General features: G+C 36.4%; 1 long non-coding RNA gene across 1 annotated transcript; it reads right to left on the bottom strand.

The window, feature by feature from the left end:
• Positions 1–6,696: 6,696 nt before the first annotated feature.
• Positions 6,697–13,810, bottom strand: LOC113218596. The gene is made up of 2 exons (XR_003304176.1): positions 6,881–13,810; positions 6,697–6,809 (listed from the first exon to the last, which is right to left on the bottom strand). It is a non-coding gene; the product is annotated as an uncharacterized LOC113218596 (long non-coding RNA).
• Between the last annotated feature and the right edge of the window lie 31 nt (positions 13,811–13,841).

The raw sequence follows: 13,841 nt of genomic DNA, 5'->3' as shown, positions 1-13,841 counted from the left end.
GATATTTATTATTTTTCAGATTACGTGTCTATTAATTTACGTACATATTTTCTAATAGACAATTAAAAATTCGATTATAATTCGGATAAAATTCTATTAATGTTCTATTAACGTAACGTTCAACGTTTACAGCGGTAAAAAATGACTGGAACAAAAATTCGTTGGGAAAAAATTGCACTAAGAATTGTCTTATTACATTTTCATAAATAAATTTAAAAAAAAACGCGGGCCTCGCGTACGTGCAAGACGATCGGTTTTATTTCACTTGTACGTGTGCCGCGGTGACCGAGGTTTTCAGCGCGGAACTACATTTAAGTTGGCAGATTTATGACGGCCGAGGAAATTATACCGAGATCGTACACAACTCTCCGCAACGTATTATCGAAACGGAACGCGCCAAAAATTTACAATAATAAATCTCTATCGGTATTGGCAACGCGTGAAAAATAAAAAAGAAAAAAAAAGAAAAGGGAAAAAAAGGAGACACAACAATCTATTATTTTTAACTTGAAAAAATACGCGAGAAGAGAAAAAGATTCCGACTCCTCTTTTTACCGAATCACTTTCACAACTTCTTTCTTTCATGATCTCTTCTTACCCTTAATCCTGAAATATTATATACACTGTGATAATATCCTAATGAGAGTACTTAAATTGATGGAAAAATTTTCCTACATATTTCTATAACATTTAAGAAATCTGGTTAATCAACTAATTATCTATTATAATTATACAATCTTTGTTTAGATAAATATATCTAATTAATAATTTGCAAATTATAAAAAATAGTAACTAAAACTTTAATTAAATTACTTTCAGATAATCTAAAAAAAAATAACATCTCTCTGCGTTAATCAAAATTACAATATAATATGTCAGAATTAAAAGTACTTGCGAGAGAAATCCAATTCTAATTAAATAGATAAATCTTACCGATAATATGGTGGTACTTCTCGACGAACTGAGCGGTGCTTTGAATTCCCATTAGTGCCACGTCGATGTTGGGATACCAGGGTGCGGAATATCGTGGCTCCGTCTCGACGCAACTAACACCTGACATCTGCTCGATCGTCACATAATTTCCTTTGTTCTGCTCCTCAACCACTCAACACTTTTCCGGGGGGGGAAAGCCGAGATCGGCTTCGACGATCGCCCGATCCGATGTCCGACCATGCACCGGCTTCGACCACTTTCTCCACTGTGTCCAAGCCCAGAACAGAAGGAGGGAATTCGCACGACCGCGATATATCACCTCTCCTGAAGTGAAGCACTTTCGATCTTGCGCGCGAACTCCTTGAAAATAGGATCGCACTTATGTCTCTGGATCGTAAGACGAGGCGAGTAAACGAAAATCTCTCTTCTTCGTGCACACACAGGCTTCCACCACGCTGGTGATCTCCTTGCTTTCTCGTTACAGATGCGTTCTCTCTTCTTTTCTTTTCCTTTTTTTTCCTTTCTTTCTTTCGATGGATATATCGTTCACCACACCGTTTCCTGTAATTCAAATATTTGTGGTCAGACACACGGTTGAAACGCGATACTCCAATGTGCACGCGATTTAGACGGCTTTCGATCAACCGAATGGTATTAAATCGAGGCGGATCTATTACGATCACGGATGCAAGAACGTTATTCGTTTTATACAGAAAATTAAGCGAATTTTTCTTTTTTAGTTTTTTTTTTTCGTTGTTGTAATATATTTGTGAAAGAAATGCGAATCATTTTTTCTCGTTTCAAGGTAGAAGAATTGAATGGTTAATATTTTTCTTGTTCTTCTTTTTTCCTTGAAGCAAAAGAAAAAAAAAGAACGATCCAAGAAGCAAAATTTGAATAAAAAAACTCCTGTTCCGAGCAAGTTTTTTGCAAAGAAGAAAATTTACAGCGAGTTTTTCAGTTAAGTTTTTTACCACGAAGAAGAATAAACGTGAATGAATGAAAGATGGGAAATATAGATAGAAGATGATTATAATTTGTAAAAAAGATTCGTAAAAGAGTATACGAGAATCGTAAAATAGCACGCGCAGACTCGGCAAGAATAGAACAATATACAAACAGGCGGACACACGCTGCTCTGTGAAATTGACCAAGGCTAACATCCCGCTAACGATCAACGAATCCTTTTAAACTACGAAATCGTTGCCACTTTTAGAATAACCGTTGACGAAAAAATAGATGGCAGTTCTGGCAAATATACGATACGAGTTTGCGCAACGATCAATAAATCAAATCGTTGCTTATACACAATTTGGAAAAATTTATTTTCCAAATTATCCTCTCGAAGATGTTGTACGAAGCGAAGAAAGCTACTTGATGAGGTGTTTTACGAGAGTGTTTTATGAGAATTATTACTTTTGTTTTGATAAATTTGAATCGAGAAAGAACAACGTGTTGGATTTGAATTTGACTCGAAGTGGAAGAAGAGTAAACTCGAATATTTGAAAAACTAATTCTTACGAAGCTTGATAAAATGAGTGAAACGTATATTAATAGATTCGTAATAACGTTTCAAATCATTGAAATTCAAATGTAAATCTAAATTATTCATTCTGAAACATTGTTTCAAATATTTCGAGGGAAATATTAAATTACTTTTCCAACGGGAAAACACGGAAGAATCGCGTGCAACAATAAACAATAAGCAAGCTGAGAAAAAGAATTGAACAAGTCCAACACAATCTTCTTCCTTCCTTCGTTACAAATATCCTAATTGCTTAACTTCTCGCTGCTGAGTTCGCATAAATGAGAACGGCTTCGAGTCAATTGACTTGAATCCAGCCGACTCGAGATAAATTCAACCTCGTCTAAACGAGCCTTTATTAACGTTCTCGAACTTCAGAAACTCGAATGTTTCTTCCCGATTTTCCGAAAAAAGAAAAAAAAAGAAAAAGAGAGATCGTGTTTTCGACTTTCGGTCTTGTGCGTCGTTTCTCAAAGCGACGATATATTCGTCGAGACAAAGCGGAGGGAGTGGACAAGTTTGAAGAAAAACACACGCTTGCGCCGTTTAATGAAGTGCTACTGGAAACATTGCCCCTTTGATCGCCCATTTGCACCGGCCATGCCTTTGTGTACAAACTCTAATATCGCCCAACGAGTTAATGCACAACGAGAAGCTTTCCTCCACTCGCGAGGATCGCTCTTCCTCGTCGCCCTTTTGCCGATCTGTCGTCTCGCTTTCCTCCTTATCCCCCATCTCGTCCACCACGTCCGTCGTTGTTTCGTCGTACTACATTGTCTCGAAACAACGAATACCAGGAACGAGAAAATGGTTTCTTGGAGCACGTTGAACGTTCAGGGTTGAAATTCCGTTTAACCTGGCTTTGAGGGATAAATGTCGCGCGAGTAAAGCTCGTGGTGGCGATGACGATGTTAATTGAAACGTTATGGTTTTGAAAGGAGAACGTGTGTAAAAGGTGTTTGTAAATGGTGGGGGTTGAGGGAGTGTGTGTACAATGGTAATTTTCAATTCCTTCTTTGCCTGCTCGAACTGATTTACAGTGGAATGCGAGGGATGGAAAAATGGATTGAGAATTAATGCTTCTCTCTATTTTTTCGCTGGATAGAGAAATGTTGAGAATAATGAAAAACTTTGAAAAAAGTTGTGAAAAATAGAGTAAACTTTCTCCCTAGAATAAAAAGTTGTACTCTCAAATATATTAGCGTTCTTTGTTTTCGGAGAAAATTACATTAAAATGTTGAATTCGCGAATATTTCCATGAAAGTGAAATGAAAGAAACGCAACTGAAAAAGAGAATATTATAGCATTTAAAGAGAAGTGAATTACGAATTTGCATACGGTAAAAAAAATGGGGGAATATCTGTTTGAAGTATATTCTGTACTCTGGATCGATAGATCAATTTGATAAAATAGAAGAAAAAATTATTGAAAAATTATTAAGTTCGACTATACCTACAATGTATCATATATACTCTTATACTCATAGTCAACAGATATTTATTTAGTTTGAAATATGAATAAATAAATTTTATAGTTACAACATAAAGTTGACGTTTATTAGTCATCTTTATTATAAGAGAACCTATAGTATGTTTTAAACATTTTATTATACCTGAATCTATTTTAACCTTTTGAAAGATATACGTGCATATGCACGTTTATTTTTCGTTTAATTCAAGAAATGTTTTGCGAAAAGATACGAAGATATAATACAAAGTACAATATTTACACAAATACGGATATATTATTATTTTTCTCAAACTTATCCAAAATATTTTCCAATATAATAATATCTCGTTCTCGATATTTGATTTAACGATGAATTGAAAAAATAAGATAAATAACACGACAATAAACATATCTTCTCCTGACCTCGATAAATTCGTCCCTGAAGAAATTAATAACTATTACGTTTTAAAATTAGCGAATGTCTGGCGACTTACAAGAACAAGAATACAAATAATTTATAATTCGATTCTTCTTCTACGGTGCTCCATTGAAATTTTCTTCTTTTCAAGTTCGTATTCATAAAATAAAATGATCGGTAACGATTCATTTATTTCGAGCGCTGAATAAAATTTCGAGTAAACAAACTTCGGATCAAATTAAGTTTTACCACAGCCTCTTTCGAATGATCAACAAATCTCAACACGCTCGTAAAAAAACGATCATAGTCGCATCTTTATTACAGTTTCATCATTTAATTATCTTCAAAACTGTAAAACAGGCCGCGTATACAGTTCGTAATAAAAGTATTCGGTCACCCAAGTATTCATTTTCTTACATATTTTCACGTTATTGTGCTATATCACCGTGAAGCGAACAAGCGTATCAATTTCAGTTTTCCTTTTTTCTTTTTGTATCTCATACTTACCGCCACAATACGCGTTTCTTCCCACTTAAGGCAGTAATTTTTAGAGCAAAAAAGAATTCCAGAAAGTCGCGTAGAAATTTTATTGTAATAAAATACAATTAGAAATAGAATAGCTTTCCATGTAAAATATTAGAAAATTAATAAATAAGTCAAGTCTCCTTTGCCTATTATTTTATATCTCTCTACTCATTTCACTTGAAAAAAAAGAACTTAACAAACATAAACAAACTCTTCCCCGCTAATATCCTCAAAAAATAAATAAATATCGAGCTACTTTCCTCGTCGATTTTCCACGTCAAAAAATATATCCACAGGGTGCCCGAATACTTCCATCCAAACTCAAATTACCAAAAATCCAAACAAATTCATAACATACCGTTCGATTACTTTTCGACGACTCGTTCTCTTGTACGCAGTTGACACGGGAGTATCCCTTCAAGGAAAATCACCTTCTCCGTAACCTTATATCGCACGCACACCGGGCACAGCCGGTGAGCACGGCCGAGGTGTCAAACGTGAACTGCGCGATATACGTGTATACACATTCGCGTATCCGTGAACTCTGCAATAAATCATCCGCGTGGAAGCCAATAATACATCACCACCGGCCGACCGGCACCACGTGTCACCTGGCACACAAACACAATGCTCGATCGAATTCAATCCATCCAACTGTATTCCGATCTTCCCTCCCCTCCTCCCTCCCGATACATACACTCTCTATAGTATATATATATATATACATATATCGTAACACGCTAACCAATCTCGACTATATTAATCAATTAATTAATCAATTAATTAAATCGCACGAATAAAACTGAATTGAGAAAGAGAAAGAGAGAGAGAGAATCGTACGTATGCGTGTAATTAATCGCGGCTTATTAACGCCTCCTCCTCGCCGTGCCGTCGAGCAAACGAAGACGACTCGAGACAAGCTCGCGTATAGCGCGACGATGAGGACAAGTGGCGGTAGCACGGTTGTTGCGAGGACGGTGCACGATCAACGACTGCTGAAAGGGAGAGCGCGCACCGACTGCTCGCTCCGATAGGCATTGGCACAGCGCTCAGACTCGAGCGCGAGCTTATTTTAAAACGGCTGTCCTTCCAACTCGAGCGACCTGCGGCCGCCACACGCCCAAACGTAAACCAGCCGAGGCGAGCCGCGCCGGTGTCGTGTGATCGGTGTTTCTTGGCAGACCGAGTGTCAAACGAGAACTGTCTGACAATTTCCACGGAAACTGGGTTCCTAACTGGAACGTATATATATTGGGAGGGGGGAAAGGGGTGACGTGTTAAATGGCGAGGGGGGATTTCGTGAGATTTCGAGAAACGCGATGATCGGAAGATTGATCGCGGAGAGGAGTTTTTGCTTTTCGATTATGTAGAAAGAAGAATTATTTTATGTTTTATGTTTCGTTGAATTTTTATACGTGTATTTTATATATATATATATGTGTGTATTCTTAAAGCTCGTCGTTTTATAATTTTAATTAAATTTAAATAAATTATTAAATGATCCGATGAGAATGAAAGGATAGTAAATTAAATTAAACACGAGATTTGTAAATTTGTAAATGTAATTACTAATCTTCTTTATAAAAGAATTTTTTTCCTATCGGTGATTTTTATTCGAAGGTCGAACATTATTTTTCGCATACTGCGTTATATTGTTATACAATAGTTATGTTTATAGATAATTTTGATGAATAAGCATTTTTTTGAATACGCGGAATTCTAATGTGTATGTTAATCGTTTGTTGGATAGTAACTAAGTTAGAAACAATCATGATTCACCGCCGTTCTTTTCCATGATTTTCATTAAAAACTTTTTTTTAAAACGAAAAATAACCAATAAACGATACACAAAAATAATAAATATTTAATACCTGTCTTAAAATATTTACAGATAATTGATTTTTCATTATCCACGCTGAATAATGACAAGTAATTCTCTTTCAAAAATTCCATCTCCACCTGGCAATAAAAATTCACATCAAATTTTCTTTAATTTCGAAACGAGCGAAGAAGTTAAAAAATCGTCCCACCTCAATGACTCAATATCGCATGCACGGTGTCGTGTACATAAAACTATGTGTCACCTAGTATATACTCGAAACGTACGCAGTAGGCAGAAAGCGTGTTTTCTTTTTATGCAATATACAATTGTTTTATTGATCGTTCTGAATCAATTGTTTCGACCAACGCGGTAGTTGATTGGAAATAAAATTAACGACCTACATGTTGCTCGGTAACGAGTCACTGTTCGAATCCCAGTACCGATACTGTGTCATCGAATTTCTTGGCAGGCCTCGAATTCACGCGACGAAACGTGATGATTGTCAACGTGACGATGGCCGCTTGATTCTGCAAACTATACTGCAAACTGATTTTCGGGATAGTTTTATTCGTAATGTTACGACCAATGAAACTATTTTTCCTTTTCTTTAGAAACGTTGATCTCTTTCGCGAAGGAAATCATTTAATGTAATCGAATATATCTAATTTTTCTAATGATTCGTTATATTCGTCAGGCAAAATTATTTCGAAGTGTAATAAATGGCGCTATTAAAATGCAACAAGTATTATGTATAATTTCAACACACGTGATGATTAATAATAAATATTTGTTTATCGATGAAAACGATACATATAAGCCTTTGAGATTCTTATCATTCTATACGTTCTACCGCATAACGTAACGTGTAAAAATAGACAGAGAATCATTCCTATCTTCCAATGCAACGGTTCAACACAAAATTATATGTCTTAAAAGTAAAATTTAATCGCAATTCGATCGATATCTTGATTAAAAATTGTACAAAAAACGATTCTTCGATATCAAATTCTTCTAATCATCGAATTCACCTACGGATTGCAAATATATTCTACGACTTTGTATTATTCCATGATATTATATCATCGTGCCATTATACTCTATTATTACCAATATATATCATCATGTATACACAACTATTATATTCAAGAAACCGGACACTTTAGATAATCTTCAGACGAAAGAATAAATTTCATTCTCTAAATTCAAATTTCCTCATCTTTTCGAATAACGCATTTTTCGAATAAAAAGAGAAATTCTTCTGCCCACATCCATCCCCACCACCAATCCCCAACTATCATTAACCATAAACGAGTAAATTTCACTTATCGCGCGGATACCCGCGTTTACACGTTTTACTCGCATTTAAACGTCCATATTTAGAAACAGTCTAATTATAATGAGAATATAGAAATAGCGTTCTATAATCGTTGGTACGCCCGCTACGCGTTATCTCGTGTAAACTGGCACCACTGGTTAGCCTGTCTTCTTGGCAGGCGTTGTTATGCACGACATAACACGAAGCGCGAAGCGTGAACATGTCGGCGAAGGATCGAATCGGAAAATATCATTGCTGCTAATACAAATAACGAAACGTATGTCTAATCATTTCTTTTTTATTTCTCTTCTTCTTCTTCTTCTTCTTCTTCTTCTTTTTCGTGGGGAAGGAAAGACAAGGGAAGAGTTTCAAGTTATGTGTCGAGTCGAGTGGCGGGTAGTTAACGAGAATTTTGGCAGTAGAATTTCGGTGTAACGCGATCTTGGTCGATTTGTCGACAGACGCACGCCTAATTAAATTGAAAAATCGCACGGCTTCGCGAGGAAACGGATCGAGGTTAATCGAGGAAGTTGTCGTGGATGGTTAATTTGTTGATTTGTTGATAATTTTTGAAGAGCAAGGATGGAGGAAGTAGGGATTTTGATAAATCGAAAGAGATGGGCTCGATTTGTACAGACGTTTAATGTTATAATGGATTATTAAATGAAAAGAAAAGTCACTGAGATTCTATTTATAACAATCGTGTTTGAAAAATGTTTTGAAAACGTAATGTTTTCTCTCTTCCTAGAAGAAACGAGAGGAGAAATTCCTTAAAACTAAAAAAATCTCCGTCTTTGTTCTTACAGAAATTTGCACAAAAGATAATACCACGGGCATAAGATTCGTAAAATGAAGTTGAATTAACTCAATAATCAAAGAAGAAGAAGAAACTGAAACTTGTTCCGAGAAACGAGAAGAAATCTTTCCGAAATTTATTTTCCTGGAGTAAGAAAAATATTGACCAAATACCAAAATACAAAATATTTGTACATACAAATACTTAGAATCGAACGAATTAATATCCAAGTTTACGGGATACTCCAACATCCACACTTTATAAAACGGACAAATTGACTTGAGTTACATCTTCAAAGACATTCGAAATTCACGGAATCTCGCTTCTAAAATTAAGAACGCCGCCACCGTTCAACAATTCGAACGAGACACGTTCGAAAGATTGATCCCTCACGTTTTCTCTAAAACGTATTTCTCCGCGCGATCATTCGATCATTGTTCTCTCTCTCTCGCGGTGCAACAACCCTAAAACCTCCTCGAGATTTAATTCCTTTATCGTGGTTCGTTCACCAGAGATGGATGATCGATTCGAAACCGATGTATCTCCATCGTGTTCGATTCTATGATGGAGGTTTCCTCGAATATCCAAAAATTCCGACAAACAGCCACGTCGAACCCGTGTTCCAGGGATTGTGAACAGGTTTATATCGGTATATTCGCACCTAACCGGCCGCTTCCCCGAACAAAGAATCTGAATCAGTTCTCTTCTAGTCGCGGGAAACTCGAGAATATGTTCGCTCGAAACGGTGAACGTTCGTGCTAATGGTCACGGTGGAAAACATCGAGAATTTTCGTCCTGGAACGAACGAAGTTCTTTGTTTTTTTGCCGAAGAGTAACTACTCGGAAGGTATCCTTGGGGGATTATATTTTGGATACCGAGAGAGGCACGTTAAATAGATCTTAGGGCGTTGAAGAGAAAGTAATACGAGTTATAATTGTAACCGTACGAAATGCGAGAAACGAGAATCTTGTTCTGGAAAATTAAATTCGTCGTTTACTCGGAATACATGCTACTGGGGATATTTTGGAAATTCTAACAATAGATTCTAGACACAGTTATGTAAATAATAAGTTTAAAAGTTGTGTGTTATTATATTTGGATCATTTTGTGCTGTATTATGTAAATTGTAAATACGTATTTTGAACTTGTATTACTTGAAACGCGATTTTGACGATTATCTATCAACAAGTGCAACGTAATATTCTAGGAATCATTTCAGTTCGTTGACTCAATAAGGACAGTACGTGCCAAGAATATCTAACATTGCTTTCCACAAAAACGTCCCGACGAGTTAATGTAATCTAAAACTAACGATAACTGGGAAATCAGCATCCAAAAACTGAATAGCACAATTTCAAATTTTTATTTTCATAAAAGAAAAAGGAAGACGCGATAAAAAAGAAAAAATGAACAAAATATTCCATGCAAATTGTTATAAATTCTAACCCTTATCTAATCCTTCTTCCTCTCAATATTCCTCTTCCTTCTCTTCGATCTTTATCGATTGCAAAATTAATTTTCGTTTGGAAAATTTTATAAATAAAATTACAATAGAAAAAAAAGAAGAAGAGGAACGAGTCACAAAGTAGCCACGATAAAATATAACGCGATCTTCATTGATTGGAAAGAAAAAATGCGCCTCGAGGGTCATTATCCAGAGGAAAAATTGAATCGATGGGGAGAGCGTTTAAGAGGGTCTGACATTTATGCGCGTGAATCTCGTGGATCTTGAGCGATGCTAAAAACACGAAAGAAACAGAGCCGAAAAAAAAAAAAAAAGAAGAATCGCGACGAATTAATTTGACAGAACGAACGCCTGTAACGATGCAAAACAGTCACTTTACGTCCAGAGGAGAGGATCTCTAATGATCCACCGTACTTTACGCCAAAAATTTTGCGCATCGGATCGCCTCTCATCCTCGATTCCCTCCTCTAAATCAACAGTATTAAACGGGTGTCGCTTTTAAATCCTCCAACAAATTCGCAAACATCGGTGCAAATGTTTTACTGGGACAAACAAGCGTAATTCTTGTCCTAAGTAACAATAATAAGCGACTTGTGCGAAACGAGGAAAGAAGAGAAATGCGGGAAGTTGGTAATTCGAGATCTTAAGATCAAGTAGTTTATTCTACGATTATAAAAATATGTCTTATAATTATTAAGTAGTTGTAGAAATTGTCTTAATCTCTTCCATAAAGATACAATAATATAATTGATATAAAAATGACAACTTAATAGAATAATTAATTAATCAACTTCTTCAGATATAAGAATAATTAGAAACGAGATTAAAATAACAATATGTCTACAAATTTCCCTCCTCCCTCCAGCAAAGAAAAACGTAATTCTAAACTATATAATTAATCCCTTTTCATAAATTCTTAACTTCGAGGCAAGGATATTCTTACTGTGGCAATAAATTGAAAAAGAGAAACAAAACACCATATCACCGTCATACGAGATCACATTATTATTTTCGCCCAAGTAAAACAAGCTTGATCCACCCCCATAAACTCGTCCGAATGCAACACAACACACGACACTTTCCAACCTAAATTAATCGCCCAAAATTCAACGGTAAAACGAGAGTGGCGAACTGGAATGATAAGTAGGAGACCGCGATGCGTCTGAGGGCGGCTTAATCGCAGCCAGTGATAAAACAATCAAGGAAGAAGGACGCGTAACGACTTTGTCAAGACTTTCCTCTGACGACGAAAAAAAAAAAAAAAAAGGAGGGGGAGGTGGCCTTGGCGTCCAGACTTATCTCTCCTCTCCCCTTAATTCTCCCCCTTTTCTGCGCGACGAAGAATCCAGTTCCGTGGACCTCATCTCGCGAATTTTCTCTTCCCCCTTCGGGAGCGGATTATTTTTGCCGGTGGCGCGAGTGTCGCGCGAAAAGTCAAAACACAGGGGCCCACCCTATATCAAACGTTTAATTGGACGCTACGTAAGCCGAGCAAGAATGCGAAACGCCGTGTGTATAAATTTAATGAGACGCGGCTGTGTGCCCCTCCCCCTCCTTGTGAAACTCCGGTGATTTTTAATTTAACGCAGGGACCCCGCAATTTATCTCCGGTGCGAGAAACCCTGGTGAAGTCTTCCGATCGAAAAGAACGTGGACGATGAAACGGAAAGAAATATAGCAGGTGGGATTTTGATTAATAGTTGGGATAAATGCTCGGATATTTTTCGTTTCGTAGTGTCATCGTGCAATTAAGGATAAATTAGAATGTTTCTTGTACGAGCTTCTTGATTTCTTGTAAAAGATGTTTAGGAAATGATAAAAATAAAATATAGGAGGATAAAATTTAGATCTCGAGAGAAATTGTTTTTGGAAACGAATTGTTTTTTATAGTGAATAAATTTCCTAGAATCGAACAGAATAGAATTAGCTTCTTATTGATTCATCTTCTATAATTATAGACTGATCTATATTTTTTTTATAAGTGCCTCGTTGTTTCAATTTTCATGAATAATTACAATTCGATTAATTTTAAATTTATCTTTTTCACAATTGATAAGATAATATGCAAAAGTTTGGAATAATAAACGGAAAGGATATTTTATCGGAATTTTAACTAAAAGTTAGAGCTTCGAATGTTAGATCTTTTGGAAATCATCTCAGTTACGAGATAATATCGAGATCTTTTAGAGTTAGACAATATTAGAATTAATGGAAAGGGTTTTCTAGAAGGGAATAGAAATTCGTGCTAATGAATGGTAATGGGTTCGCAGCTATTTTGACGGAGTTCGTCCGCTTCCTGCTTGAGAGATGAGTAGGCGACACTCGGCCAGACCGCTATCCGTCTTGTTCCTATACGATTTTAGTTTTCCAATTGCACGGATTTCTGGAAGATGCGTCACGTCTGATTAACGACGCCCTCATACTTGGAATACGACCCTACTATCGTACCACTGTATTCTCTCGATCCACCGTGTGAATCACCCCTGCGTTATGTAAGTAAATCCATCATTAATCCAGAAAGAATTTTTAATATCTTTTAATATCTCATGATTCTTCTTTTCCAACACTTAACACTTTACAATTTTTATACATCGTTCGAAAGTAGAAGAACTTTTATTAAGATAAATTAAGAGATGGATGGAACCCTTTCTCTAAAGAGAAATTAATGATAATAATGATACAAATTCAAACTTATACTTCTGTCAGATCCTTCTACGACATGTAATAAATCTCGAATTTATCCATACGTTCCTCTAATTCAGCAACAATCGACAAAGATCAAAGAGATCATCAAAGAGAAAGATGAAGAAGTTTAAAAATCTCAAACAATACACGGATTGAGTCGCAACTCGTACTTTCCTTTGTCACCGCTTTTCCATCTGACTTTTTTTTTCCTTTTTATTCTTTTTCTCTTCTTCTTTTTTCTTTTTTTACCCTTTCGTTGAGTCACGCCCGGAGAAGAAACGAAGAACGAAGAGCAAAAGTAGCGTAAGTTAATGTCAGTAACGCCACATCTCCCCGCGAGTTGGGGTTGCCTCCACGTGCGCTGCATGCACTTTTGGTCAGGATCGTCGTTGTTTCCTTGCCTTTATCCGGCAGCAATAATTCTTTCTCCTTCCCCTCCCCTCCCCCTCCTTCCCCTCTCCTCCCCCCGAGAAATTTACGGCGCGGCCGTTGTCAACGATTTTTATCGGCTCTGTACGCGCCGATGTCATCCCCCTATTATTTTTTCACACCCCTCCCCCTCCTCGCCTCTCTTCGATTTCGTCTTTTCTTCGAGCTCGGGAACAGGGGCAATTTTAAGAGGAACGAAGGAATATACAGTTCGGTGATAAATTTTATTGCCACGGCGGATTTTGATCATCCTCCACTGCTTTTTAGAAGAACTTTGTCTCTTTGGGGTTGGAGAATTATTCGTTTATGCTCATAAATCATGAAAAAAATAGGATATAGTATAGACAGATTGTTAAAGAAATTATAAGGAATCAAGAGAAATGATTTTGAAATTAATATATATCAATATTTAATCGCGAAAATTTAATTTTGAATCGTGATGATATGCACGGAAATGCATGTCATTTAATTTACAATT

This window comes from Apis mellifera, linkage group LG2 (genome assembly GCF_003254395.2).
Source record: "Apis mellifera strain DH4 linkage group LG2, Amel_HAv3.1, whole genome shotgun sequence".
NCBI classification, from domain to species: domain Eukaryota; kingdom Metazoa; phylum Arthropoda; class Insecta; order Hymenoptera; family Apidae; genus Apis; species Apis mellifera.
The sequence above is the reverse complement of the archived record's forward strand: the minus strand, read 5'-3'. Positions and strand labels throughout refer to the sequence as shown.